Source organism: Lepisma saccharinum, chromosome 6 (genome assembly GCF_977018435.1).
Source record: "Lepisma saccharinum chromosome 6, izLepSacc3.1, whole genome shotgun sequence".
Lineage (NCBI taxonomy): Eukaryota > Metazoa > Arthropoda > Insecta > Zygentoma > Lepismatidae > Lepisma > Lepisma saccharinum.
The window spans coordinates 26,256,756-26,270,159 of NC_139234.1; the positions used below are offsets into that span (position 1 = coordinate 26,256,756).

Here is a 13,404-nt window from a genome sequence, read left to right on the forward strand (position 1 = left end):
AGTCAAAAAGGTAGGTCACTAAAATAATTCTAAATAGTCGTCTAACCAGGCATGGGGGATTAAAACAAAACGTGTCCATTCTCCTTTCTCCAGGCTTGTCATTTTCTTAGGTGCCCAAAGCTTGCCTTTGATATATCGTTGCACCAATGCCGAAACCACGAATGTGCAAATTTTGACTTTTTCACCCAGTGCTGTTCCTGACTACTTCTGGTTGATAGATTCGTATGCTAACTTATACCTTATACATATTTTACCGATGATCATATTTATCCAAATGTAAAACCTATTTATTTTTCTTTTCCGGGGGTTGTGTCCTAATTGCGAACAGTCCTGATTGGGAAGAACGCCTAAATAGTCCTAGAGCATAAAGTGAGAAATAATTGCCATGTCCTAATTGCGAACAAATGGAACTGAGAAACTTGTTTTCAAAAACAAGTAAAGATAGTGGCAGCTCGTTTGACTAGCAACAAAAACCAACATGATTGACCTTCTACTTTGTAAATTATTTCAAGGTCATTTCACCCTTTCAGTCTATCTGCATAATCCTATGATAGTTTCTGGAAAACACCTTTGTGCCAAAAGGAACGGCTTCAACCGAAGGCACCGAACAAATAATGCAATGGAAGGCTGGAACCACAGAATCAATAGTGAACTAGGTAGGTCACACCCAATTGTGGAAGACCTTATAAAAAGCTTAAGGGTTGAGGCAGAAAAGTCCAATGGCACGATTCTTAGAATAGGAATGAACCTGGAAGATGTAGAGAGGAAGAAGACATATGTTTTATTGCACAAGGAGCACTAATAAGTACAAGGAAGATTGGTGATATTCCTAAATTTGTAATAGCGGTCAGTCATATGTTTTGAAATTTGAATTTAAAGATTAGGCAAAAGTTACAAATTATATTATTAATTCACGAAGTTCATGTATTATTAATTTACAAAGCCCTTTTTAGTTAAGAATTGTGCAGTACGTAGTCGTATAAAAAATAGATCACATATTTATTATTAAATTCTCGTACTTCCAACGATGACTGTAATCGTGTGGATTTTTATACGTTCCAACTGTGACCCACAAGGCACTTCAAGTGTGGAACTGAGTCACTTTCAAAAATTAATGAAAAAGACAGGAAGTGAGAGAAGTTATGAGTCCCAATGCATAAAAATATGTTCGCAATTAGGACATAGCCCTTCTAGGTTATTCCTGTTCAGGCAGCAAATTTTCGGAATTAGGACGGCACCTTTCCGGGATCTTGAGTATTAAAATGCTTTATCTCAAAAGTAAGATTATCACATTAGTGGTTTTGGCATTGGCATTGGAGGATGTTAATACTCCCGAATTCCTCTTTCAGATATATCGTCTCTCAAAAGGGGTCCCAGGTTCGAATCCCGACCTGGGCATGAGTGTCTCTTCATCAATTTCATCATATCATCACTCATCCTTATCTTCACGATAAGTGACAGAAAAGCAAAGAAAAATAAACCAAATAAATAAAATCAAAACACACAATATTCAACAAACTTGGTAATTTATTCATTAGTTAATTTATGACACAGAACATCGTTCCGTTAACTCATATAGTAGGTTGCATGGAAGAGATTTGAGCATTATAGAATTTGTACATAGCCAAAATCTTCTGTATTAGGAATAACTATAAAGACAAGCTTTTCACTTCTTCTATTGCAACTTTATGGTTTTCTTGTATTCATTAACAATATTCTATCTATTCCTAGCTCCTGCCATTTACCACTAATGTATGATCATTTTTTACTCATTCAGTGTTGGGATATCTGAACGATGTTGGTTCGAGATTTCGGTACATAAATAAGTCTGGTTTTGACCTGGTATTCATAAGCAGTGGCACATTAACATTTTTTGATTTGAAGTGGTGCAAAATTAACATAAAGTCTCATATGTGTGTTTGTGAATGTATGAAAGCGAGATATAGTCAACACATTATTGGGCCTCAGATAACCCTCGCCATACCCTCTTCAGTTTTTTATTGAATTTCCAAATTTGTATGCTTCTACTAGCAAATCATTACGCACATTTGAAAATTGCTATTTTCAAAAATATTGGTATGATACAAGAAAAAATTGCAGCATGTGCTCGGTTCATTTGACTTTTTCATTTCTTTATCTTTCAATGTGATCTCTAGGTTCATACGTTTCTGAAAGTTTAACATTTATTGAAACCTCTTACACAAGGAACCAGGATCATTGTATTAAATATATGTCAGTTTTTTTAAAAAAAAATCGTGAATAATATTTCTTAATCCCAATTGCATGTTTTTGGTAATATATTTGCATTTGTCAGACAAATTTTCAGGTGGTACAATGTGAATTGATGGCTTTAGATGGTACTCTACACGACCCTAAAATTTTGAAGGGGTACAATTTACCTCTGTACCCTCCTGTTCCTCCGCCACTGTGTAACTCACAGGCACTTTAAAATTAAAATATGATTATTATATTTAAATAGATTACAATTCTGTAAAGTAGGTAAAAAGGTTAAGTAAAAGTTTTACTATGTAATGGATCTGCTACACATGAGGAAACCCAGATCAGAATTGCATTATGAAATCATTGTAGCCTTTGAACTTCTTCCATATCGCGTTGGCATGCTACGGTCAGAGAAGGCCAAACTATCTGATTTGAATAACCTGCCATGTTTTTCTGAACCCAACACTTTGATTGCCTAATGGTGATTCTAATTAATGTTTTAAATATGCATTGCAGAGATTAATCAGAATTTATTATCATCTCAAAGCCGATGAATGTACATACGAAGTAAACGCATTAATGAACGCGTTAAAGCTCATCTTGTATCCAAGGGATTCGATACCTGGTGGAGGCACAAATGCTCCAGATACCACTTTAATAAACTGTAGGTCCAATTCCGATTAGCCTATCTGTACATAAAGTGGACTTCAAAACAAACTAACCTCAACTTTAGTCATTTTGAAAATATTTCATTGTATTATATCGTTTTTTTTTAAAGAATATTTCGTTATATTGACATATAAAATATTGGACAAGTCCTGATTTTGCACTACTTTTTACGCATATAACGAAAAAAAGAATAATTTATTCTCTGTCCGCTGGAAGAACGAAATCTGTGTAAACAAATGCATGTGGCTTCCGTGCAGGAACATTTCGCGGAGGAATATAGTGCGTGTGATAAAACCATACCACTGAACGTTGCTGCTAATATATTGCAATTGTGAGATCTTATATTATGAGCTGTACAGTTGTCACCAATATATTCATCGGCAAATTAATACCAGAACTAACGTGCACAGGAAAGGAACTATTTTCCATAACTCACGTGGTTTTTGCTTACAGTGGATGGAGGATAATAGTATTTAATTATGATTTCACTGTATTGAATGAGCTAAACGGGATAGTAATAATATAAACGCTTCGAGCCATTATGTATTATGTGATGAAACTATTTTTTTAATTGCTCCCCCGCCTCCAAATGTAATTCCATTAGCACCCCTCGAAGTAATCTCTACACCACATCACACCCCTTGATTCAAGATCTTAGCACCGCTCTTTAAATTCTCAAAATTACCTGCAATTTACTTGATTTCAGGGTAGCCACCCTGTTCTGTTTATTTCGTAATGTGAGGTGATGAGAAACATTCATTTGGGAATCTGTTACGCATACCCATTATGTACTTCAACCTTCGATACGATACGAATTTCACTGCGAGGGAGGATTTTGGGATAAGATCATTGAAGAAATCCTCTCCGTGTTTCAGGATTTCGTACCTTGATTCATACTTTTCACAAATTCCGCAAAGTAACTTTCGAACAGATATCTGACAGGCGTATTGCACACTAAGACACCAATTTAACCAAGTTAATGTGTTGATATTCCAAATATGTATTTACGATTTTGATAGAATCCGGCAAAAGTAAGTTTACGTAATACGTATTTTTAAGCGGCGAGGTAAGAGCGTACCATAGACGGATTATGGTGGAGAGTAGAGATGTTTAGAAACTAACAATAAATTGTTACTTTACAAGTAAATGTTTGTTGGATACCTGGTGACCTTGGGTCACTTTATGAAGCCACATTGTAGGAAAATTCCACTTGAGGTCACTAACGTCGTAATCAGACGTCCTATCCTCTGAACCATTGTTGTGAATTGTTCTACTTCAGCTTTGGATCGTGGAATGGAGAAAACAGTATGGGAGACCTAAGTGTTCGTAACCTCGAAATGCGAGAAAGTTAATATCTTGTGACTAAGTGTAAGTATTTTTTTTACTAATGTATGCACAACCTCAAGATCGCTGTAGTGCTAAGAATGTTCCTGGGGTGTAAGGGGTGACCTTCCACGTAGTACACCCAAATGTCAACCTCACTTCCACGTTAGTGCACCCTGGACTAAAGACTAACGAGGCTCTGGCGACTGACCACATGGCCAGTATAATTTTGTTTGTATTGTCCTGTTCTTTTGTCCTTATGTGTGCTGAGTGCCCCTTTACAGCCTCAGCTTTTAACGAAAGTCAGAACATTTTAATTTTTTTTAATTATGCAACGTTAGAGTTGTTATGTGTAATGATAAGGGGCTGGCCCCCGTATAATGTGACGGGAGCAAAATAGCCTAAGTGCTGACGCTCCCAAAATTTTAAATTCAAATCAAATCAAAGAATGTTCCTCTCCTAAGTCTCTTCTCACGAATTTTGTTATAGGAGCGACAAGTAAGGTTTTTCTTCAGTGCTGTTTCTCTCAAAACTGCTTGAATTTGAAACATGAGAAAACTATACTGATCTTACTTGCAATTATCAGTCATTTCATTGAAATGAAATTATGGATGTGATACGTCATAATGCCTGACATTCAATTTTCAGGGGGAACAAGGGGGCCCTCTCCTGCCCTCCTTCAGGACACTTATGCTTCTAAGTAAAGTAAACTTTACTATTGGTGCTACTTAACGCCACATGGTTCACACTTTGCTTGTGCGCTACAGCATTAATTTTTTCGGGAATATACGAACTGAGAACGATTATTTTTCATACTTTATTAACTTAGTAATGTAGAAAAGTGTACTTACCTATAAATATATGAAAAAAAATACAATCAAACTACAATAATGCACCACACTAATAATAAAAACATAAGTGACAATATTGATAAATTAATTCGTAGGGAATAATCACACGAATTATACACTATATTCCTTGTACGCATGTTTCACTTCTGCACTGGAAAGGAACCTATGGTTGTGCGTTTTTCGTTGATGTTGAAATGCTAATGGGTTACTTCCATAAGGACAGAAATCTAACTGTGCTGCTACGTAGATCGACGTTCGTAGATAAGGCTGTAGGTTAAAGAGCATGACCTTTTATTTTAAACAAGTTTCTTTTAACGAAATCCACCACAAGATATGGGGACTCATACTTGACTTGGTTACACGATAAGATTTCAACATCTCTTTTGTTTATTTGTCGAGGAAATCGGGAAGATTGAAACATCTCCTGACGTCAAAACGTGCAAGGGGTGTGCTTGCTGTTGTATATAGAACGTTGGAGTTAGTTGTATTTGCGTCATACTGTAGTTTGCTTGAAAATTTTTGACAATTCGGAATGTGATTTGGAACGGAAAGCGTTTAGTGTAATCGAAAGCGCGTGGCACCGCGACAAGACTTCTGAACGTTTGTGTTGGGGGAGGTAGTTATTAGCAGTGTGCGAATTAACGGGGGGTTCCTCCCACAAGAATATTTATCCCTGGCAAATGATTATTATTTTTATTCCTGCCAGGGATGTTTTTATCCCTCTCACAGAAAATGGAATTAAAGGAATATCGTTTAGAATTTCTTAACTATCTAACACACACAATTGAGAAATCATTCGTGTTCATTAACGGTCCAGTCATGAAATATTTCCTTGTTGAAAAGTATGCAGTCTTGTTGTGGATTAGAAAAAGAACGCCATTCTGTAACTGAACAACTCGCCGAGCCGAGACAACAGCAGGCTGCTTTCCATTGAAGTTTTCATGACACAGTGCTGATATTTTAAATGTATTAAAGTGTTCACAAGAAAATTGTAGGTAGGTTGGTAATAGAAATTTCGTCAAGTTTTTTTTTTTGTTACTAGTTTAATAGCTGTTGTTGTGTATGATTTTAGCTTTTCTTCCAGAATATATAGGGTGGGCCAAAAAAGTAGCCGAATACATAATACAACGGTTCTAAATTTCTGTTACCTTTTTTGGGCCACCCTGTACATACTGTATATGTTCTAAGTGTTTCTAAATTACGTTTAAATATGATCAGAAGATTTAATGACTTTGGTTAGAACCAGTGTTCTAAGGTACTGTAGAACCGCCAGTCATTAAACAACTGGTAACACATAATTTGCATAAACCAATCTTAAAAGAAAAAAATCTACCTTCCAAAATAAACCACTGAGTGGGCATCTCCCCAAAGCAAGAAGCTTATTTCGCACAGTGGTTATTAGAACTTAGAACTGTAAAGATTCGGCCAATTTTATGTTGCGTTTCTGAATGTAAACACAAGAGACCTGTAAATTACACATGGAATCAGACAACGTAATGAACAAAGAAATCCATTTCCATTTCTTGTTCTGACCCTGTCAAACAAAAGACTGACGACTTTGGTCAACGTCGTTCCTGTTCCTTGTAGGATTTCAAGTTTTAGTTCCTGTGTAATGGAAATGAATTCATGAGATATACGACACTATTTTGTAAATAAATCCTGATCCTTGCAATTTTACGCTTTATGTTCTGTTTATATTAAGAGTTTAACTACATTTGCGTTCGTATCCATATAAAACCCAAATGAGTGGCTGGGATAAATAGGATTAGGTACAGGGAAAGTAGTGAAATAGGAAATGGAATTTTTAAAGGTATCAGACTTGTATATTTCGTTGTTGAGACAATTGTCCTCATTCCAAGAATGAATGCTGGGCATCGGGATTGTCCTTATACCACATGTGCAGTTTTGGTGTCGAGTAATACCTATTTTCGGTAAGTGTGCTGGTGTACGTACGAGTCCAGTTCGCAATCTATTAATAAAAATTATAACCTGTCGTGGAAGGGGATATTTGTAAAACCATGACTGTCTTGTATTAAAATGTGCGAACCAACTGTATGTATGGCCTACCTTCGTTAACATGAACAAAGAATTTCACAGAGATTGTACAGACAAACTCGCCCGACTCAGAGCTGTGTTCATGAGTAGTAATCAGACATTGGCAAATCAGTATTTACTTTCTTGCTTACAGACTCTCGGAAAAGAAAAAAAATCAGGTTAGTTTACATTTATGTGAAGCAAAGAGCGTATATAACAAGAGACCTCAATCGGGCTCGAGAAGCATCATACGTAAATCCCTAGTTGTTTGGCATTTTCCCAACAGATGTCTCTCTCTTAGACAAAAGAACCTTGCTGCGCGGGACCTCTGAAACGGGCATCAATCTGCGATGCTAAAGAGGCTGATAAGTGATAACATCAAAAGACTGATCCTATGTTTTGGGGAAATACACCAATTGAATGAGCTAGGGGATCGAAAAGAGATCCTATAAACGTATTTATTTCAGAGTAAGAATCACGTAAATTTGTGCATTCATATATAATACTAAGCTCAATTACATGTTATGTTAGTGCAAGAAATGTTTGTGTTTCATCAGCGTGAACTATGAGAATTTGTGAACCCAGCTCATTGATAATGTTGATTACATGGATGTCAATCGTGTAACTACTAATATTCCTTTATTTAAAACGAAAGAAAAACATTGATTGCGATTTGTATATCTGCATTATTATGTATACGTTGTCGGAAATTGTGCAGTTCGAAGTGTAAAGGTCGTGTTTTTACTTCCTAGCCATAGAGGATATTCAGTTACTTCTTCAATAATGCATTACGTTCCGGTTTACAAGCATTATTTATGTACACTATGATAAACATGACATGAAATAACTGTCCATCAATGAAATTTTGCAACTTCGTTCAATTTTAATAACCTATTTCACAAATATATGGTAGATAATTTTGTACATTTCTCAGTGTAAACAATGGATGTTATATTTTCCCCCTTGTAGAATTTTTCTGTCAAAAACAGCAAGATCTTTATTATTATTTCGATGTAGTTAATGGACTTATAATAAATGATATATACGCTCTTTGATGTGAAGTAGCATATGATGGTTCTGTTGGTATATGGAACTTTCGTTCTGCATTCATCTGTTGATGAATTGATGATTTAAACACACAAATGAATGATCCAATGAATAATAACATATTTTGGTAACTTATAGATCGTTTGGTCCTCCGAATTGTATCTGTACTTGCTTCTGAATAGTTATCGATTGCGTACTTTTTATTGTTTGCCCACATAGACAGACGAATATGCCGATTGAAATTATTTATGTTCCAGTAGGATAGTACCACCCGTGTCTTTCAGCCCACCATATTTTGTCCTTAGTATCTCTAGTTGTTCCTAAGTATCGACAGTGTTCGATTGTTGAAAACAGATAAATTCAGCGGCCAAATGAGAATCACTCTAGGATGAAAATTTGCACTCCTTTCGAATAACAAAAGTTCATATTTGTAGCTGGAAATAGTCTCGACGATATGTACCATATAAAAATTAATTGTTGTTGACGTTAGGTAATTTTTCTGGCGTAGACAAGATTGACAAGTCAATTGAAATAATTCGGATTGCATGAAACTAATATTTTCTAGGTCTTGAACTTCAGAAAATTTTAGATTTAATGGGTTAGTTTCTGGAACGTCGACATGTCGCTACAGAACGATTGTTGTTTCCAACTGCTATACGGGTTGGTCAGTTGAGTTGGTTGTGTTGCACTGAGTTGCAGTTGACCCCCCCCTCCCCCCACACACTTTTTGCCACTTATGTCCACGCACTATGCTAAACCTTATATACCAAGGGAAATTAATTTGTCCTTGTCCCCCAGTTTTGGCACCTTGCCACCCCCTCCCCAGTTTTGGAACCCAATCGCCGCCACTGCTGAATTGTAATGTTGTACAACGCCGATATTTGAAAGCTGAAAAAAGCACTTTTATTCGACAGTTGTGTCGATCCGTATCAACTATATTATTTTCTCGGAAATTAACTGAGATACAAGGATGTAATTTCGTGGACTTAATGATGCACGTAGCACTATACTAGCCTACTGGTCAACGACTATCGGAAACTCAATTCTACAGGTTGGTGTTTAGGAAGACATACATTTTCTCGTGTTTGTATTGATAATTGCGCCAATTGTCACAGTTACTAACCAGCTAGTGCCAAACGTTGCAAAACATTTTGTACACAATCTGGTGATGCCAAAGATCATGCCACTGAGCATAACGAAGAAGTTTGTTATCTCGTATTGACGGATACCAGTTTTGCCTCACGCGAGTTCTTCGACATGTAATGGAATTACAACAGCCATGTAATGATAAACGTAGTCAGACTTTCGACAGACATATCCTGGTTTTCCACTAACGACTTCTAGCCGGACGGTACTTACAAGCTGTCTGGATGACGTCACTCTATAGAGGCAGATTTAGGAAATCTTTTCGACTCCAACGTTGTTTTTTTTTTTTTTTTTTTTAAATATTGGTTGTATGCACCAGTTATATATATTAAGAGCCTCATATCTGGAATTATACCTTAACAAATACGGCACAAAATCGCACAGCTGGATATTTGTGTTAGTAAAATAACTGATAAGAACAATGTCGAAGGAGAAGACAGTACATAAGGCATTATCAACGGAGCCTGGTAGTTTGCACTGAAGTACAAACCATATAAGTACATATACTGAAGTATAATATGGTTCGTTGATGCAATGTATTCACCACATACACAACATGGTGAAGGCACTAGGCATTATTAGTATTGTAAATTAATCAATTTTATAATAATGATTGTTGTAAACTAATAACTATAGACAGACACGTATTTACAGAAATATATTTCGTCAGGGTTTCAAACCAAGTGTGTCACATGTAATGATAATAGTGTTTATAAGTAATATGATAGTAAGATTAATATGTCTAGTAATATAATGTAATGAAAATAGGTAAAATTATATTATTGCATTCAGGTAAAATTATGATACAAGAATGTAGATATAACAGCATGAATTCATTATCTAGCTTATGTCTAGTTCAGATCACTAAAATTTGTACAAACACAAGTGTCTCACGAAAGAAATTAATAATGTCAATACATTTTTCAAATGGATAATTAAAATGGTGTCAGGTCCAGCTGATGAAAAGTAATGTCCCTAATCATTATTTTTATGCTTATCATCATTATTATTAGTAGTAGTAGTACACGTATAGTTTCGCAAAACTGTATAATCACAATCTAATCATTATCTTTATGTAAGTTGTGCGAAATAAATCGTCTTCATATTATTCAACAAAAAACCAGTATTTTGCTTATTTCATTTGGGACTTGCTGAAGTCTTTCGGGGGGGTCCGGACCCCTCTAAATACGCCATAGCCATAGACTATAAATAATTTTATCACTATCATAAATAATATCCTTGTGGAAACTGTTCTACTTGGTCCACCAGAGTAGCAAACATCCAGTGGGCTGTTTCTTTTATATCTTTTTTGCACTTCATAGGTAGGTTTTATAATTACCCTTTACACATTTCGTTAAAGAAAAAGCTCCAAAACTTATGGGGAAATTTTAATCATGAAACTTGCGTTCTGCGACCTCTCGCATAAAAATCACGTTCTTTTGGAATTTTGAAAACTTACGGAACCATTTATTCTTTGTATAAAAACATGTCAACTTTATTTATGTTATCAACATATTAAAATTCCAGCTTCGACCTTATCCCAACGCCCATGGTTGTAGGAAATCATCTCTTCCTTTCTTCCACATGCTTTGCCAACTGGAAATCTGCAAGAAAAATAAGAGAAATAACTTTAGTCTTGAAATAAAATTTATCTGAAGTTCTAGTTCGGTAAGATATCTTCTAGACGCAAATGTACTCGTCATAACGAAAGGACCCACATAAAAAGTTTTATAGTAAAATATTTTCACAATTACCCTATAAAGTTTGTGCAGATTGTAAATATGCGATTGTGGACAAACATTTGACAAAGTTACTTCTTAAAAGTAACTGGGTTTGAGTTACAGTTTCTTTACCTAAAACATAACTCAATTGCAGTTACTCTTATTTTAAACAGTAACTTTAATATAGAAATATAACCAGTGTCTGAAATGAGCTTTTTGCTTTGGGGGGGGATGTCCGCTCAGTGCCGTATTTGTGGTTTCATTTCCGGGGGGGGGAGGTTTTTTTTTAGGTATGCAATTTTGTATGTCTTTCCAGTTAGTAAACACTAATGTTGCCTTCCAGTTTATACCTAGAACATTAAATCTTATGATAACATTTAGATGTAATTTGGAAACCCCCAGTTCTAAGAAAACCCAAACCCATACAAAATAAGAGATATTGAACTACCAAGAAAATTTGACCAAACATCTATTGCTCTTTCAACTCAATGACTGCGAGAAATGTGATGTACTTCCAACGAATGAAGCTGACGAAATCAGCTCTTCTTGCCATGGCGGTAGTAAAACCTCTGCATCCGACGACAATAAATAAATAAATAAACAATGAGCTATTTAAAAATAGAACTTCAGACGCGAATTGTTTTAAATGTTAATTAACACTGACTTTTAATATTTTCCATCATACCAACGCGATCTTCCTCCATCTAGCGACAAAATCATGAACCTCATCGCCTACTACTTCACTGGAAAGTTCACCAAGAAGTTCCATGTTCCATCTATTGGCAAGAACTTGAACTACACAGCGAAGATAACAACTTTGGTTATTCTTCATTTTGTCTACAAACATGGGCGTCCGGAAGGGGGCAAGGGGGGGAGGCGTGCCCCCCCTGGAAAATGAAAGTCAACCAAAAAATATGTATTTCACACACATAATTTCATTTTAGCCACTATAATATGTGTTAATTATTGCATGAACACCATAAATTCAAATTTAAGCAATGTTTTTTAGGGAACAACACTATTTTTGGGGAAAAATTGTCTTCGTTTGCCCCCCCTGCAAAAAATACCTTCCTTGCCCCTCCCTGAGAAAAATCCTGCGGACGTCCATGTCTACAAACCATCATTTTTTAGCTAAATTCTTGACGTCAAACATAGTGAAACAAAATATTATATTCTTCTTTCTGTGTGAACTTTGAATCGAACTCACTAAGCCCCGCAACAGGTTAACTTTGCAGATCCAAACTTGCGCGCAGAATATAGTTCCGCTAAACACTGCGGATTTTCTCCCTGTCTGTGATATGCATAGGCGTGCGCACGGGGGGGGGGGGCTTTTACAGACGTCTACAGATTTGTTCCACGGAGGGACAAGCAGGGAATTTTTCCATGGGGCATATTACCCCGATAATAATATTGCTCCCTCAAAAAACACCACTTTAATTTGAAATTATCACATTAATGTGAATTATTTGACTGAAATCAAATTATACGTGTGAAATATATACATTTAGGTTGACATTCTATTTCTAACGGGAAGGTGTGGCTATCATTGCCCCCCTCCTTTTCCAGACGTCCATGTCCCTTCTACATTATTGTACTTTCACCTAGAAATTTACTGGAGAGAAATCTTATCGCCGTTATTAAACGATATTATACTCTTAAAGAAAATTAAGTATTTTCAAACCGATTAAAGTTAAAAGCAACTACGGGGGAAGGGTGTGCAGTGACGCAACCACAGGGGGGAAATGGGCATTGCCCCTCCCCGACCTTGGACGGAAATCAATTCTAGTGGGGGCAAAGGGGGCATTGAGGTAAAAAAAAAGCAAGACTAGTAGAATCTTAAGAGAAGCAGGACAAAGGGATACTAAAGATGGAATTAGTTTTCACGTCTTTCTTGCATTCTTTCTTCCAGAAGGCCAAGAGCACCTACAGGGGGACACAGAGGGGCAATTGCACCCTCGATATCAAATTTTATACAAATAAAAATACATTTCGTAAAAAGTTTCTTGTTCGCTTCGCTTGCAATATCCGCATTTCTTACAGTCTTGTCAAGTTCAGAGCCGTAGCTAGGGGCGAGGCGGGAGTTGGCACTGTGCGCCGAGCGATCTAAGTGAAGAAAAAATGTAAAAGAGAATGCCATGGCGGGCGATGAATCTTTTGTTCCACATTAAATCAATATTGTTTTCATTCTGCAAAAATTTGGATCTAAAAATTTTCTTGCTCGCTTCGCTCGCAATTTCATTGTTTTCTGTAATATGTAATGCATTGTAAATTGCTAGAGAGGGAAGTTATAACTACTATGTACTTCAGACTCTTTCATCTAAACAGCCGGACCCTGTTGCCGAGTAGTTGTCGACCTCCGTGGCGTAGTGGTTAGCAGAGCGCGCTGCAACGCC

At 36.3% G+C, this 13,404-nt stretch overlaps 1 protein-coding gene across 1 annotated transcript in view; it reads right to left on the bottom strand.

Moving 5' to 3' along the window:
- Bcat (Branched chain amino acid transaminase) overlaps positions 1 to 5,277 on the bottom strand; it is a 51,496-nt gene extending 46,219 nt beyond the window's left edge. Inside the window, exon 1 of the mRNA XM_083123655.1 lies at positions 5,064 to 5,277. The gene's annotated coding sequence lies outside the window, so the exon portion shown is untranslated. The remainder of the gene's footprint in view (positions 1 to 5,063) is intronic.
- Between the last annotated feature and the right edge of the window lie 8,127 nt (positions 5,278 to 13,404).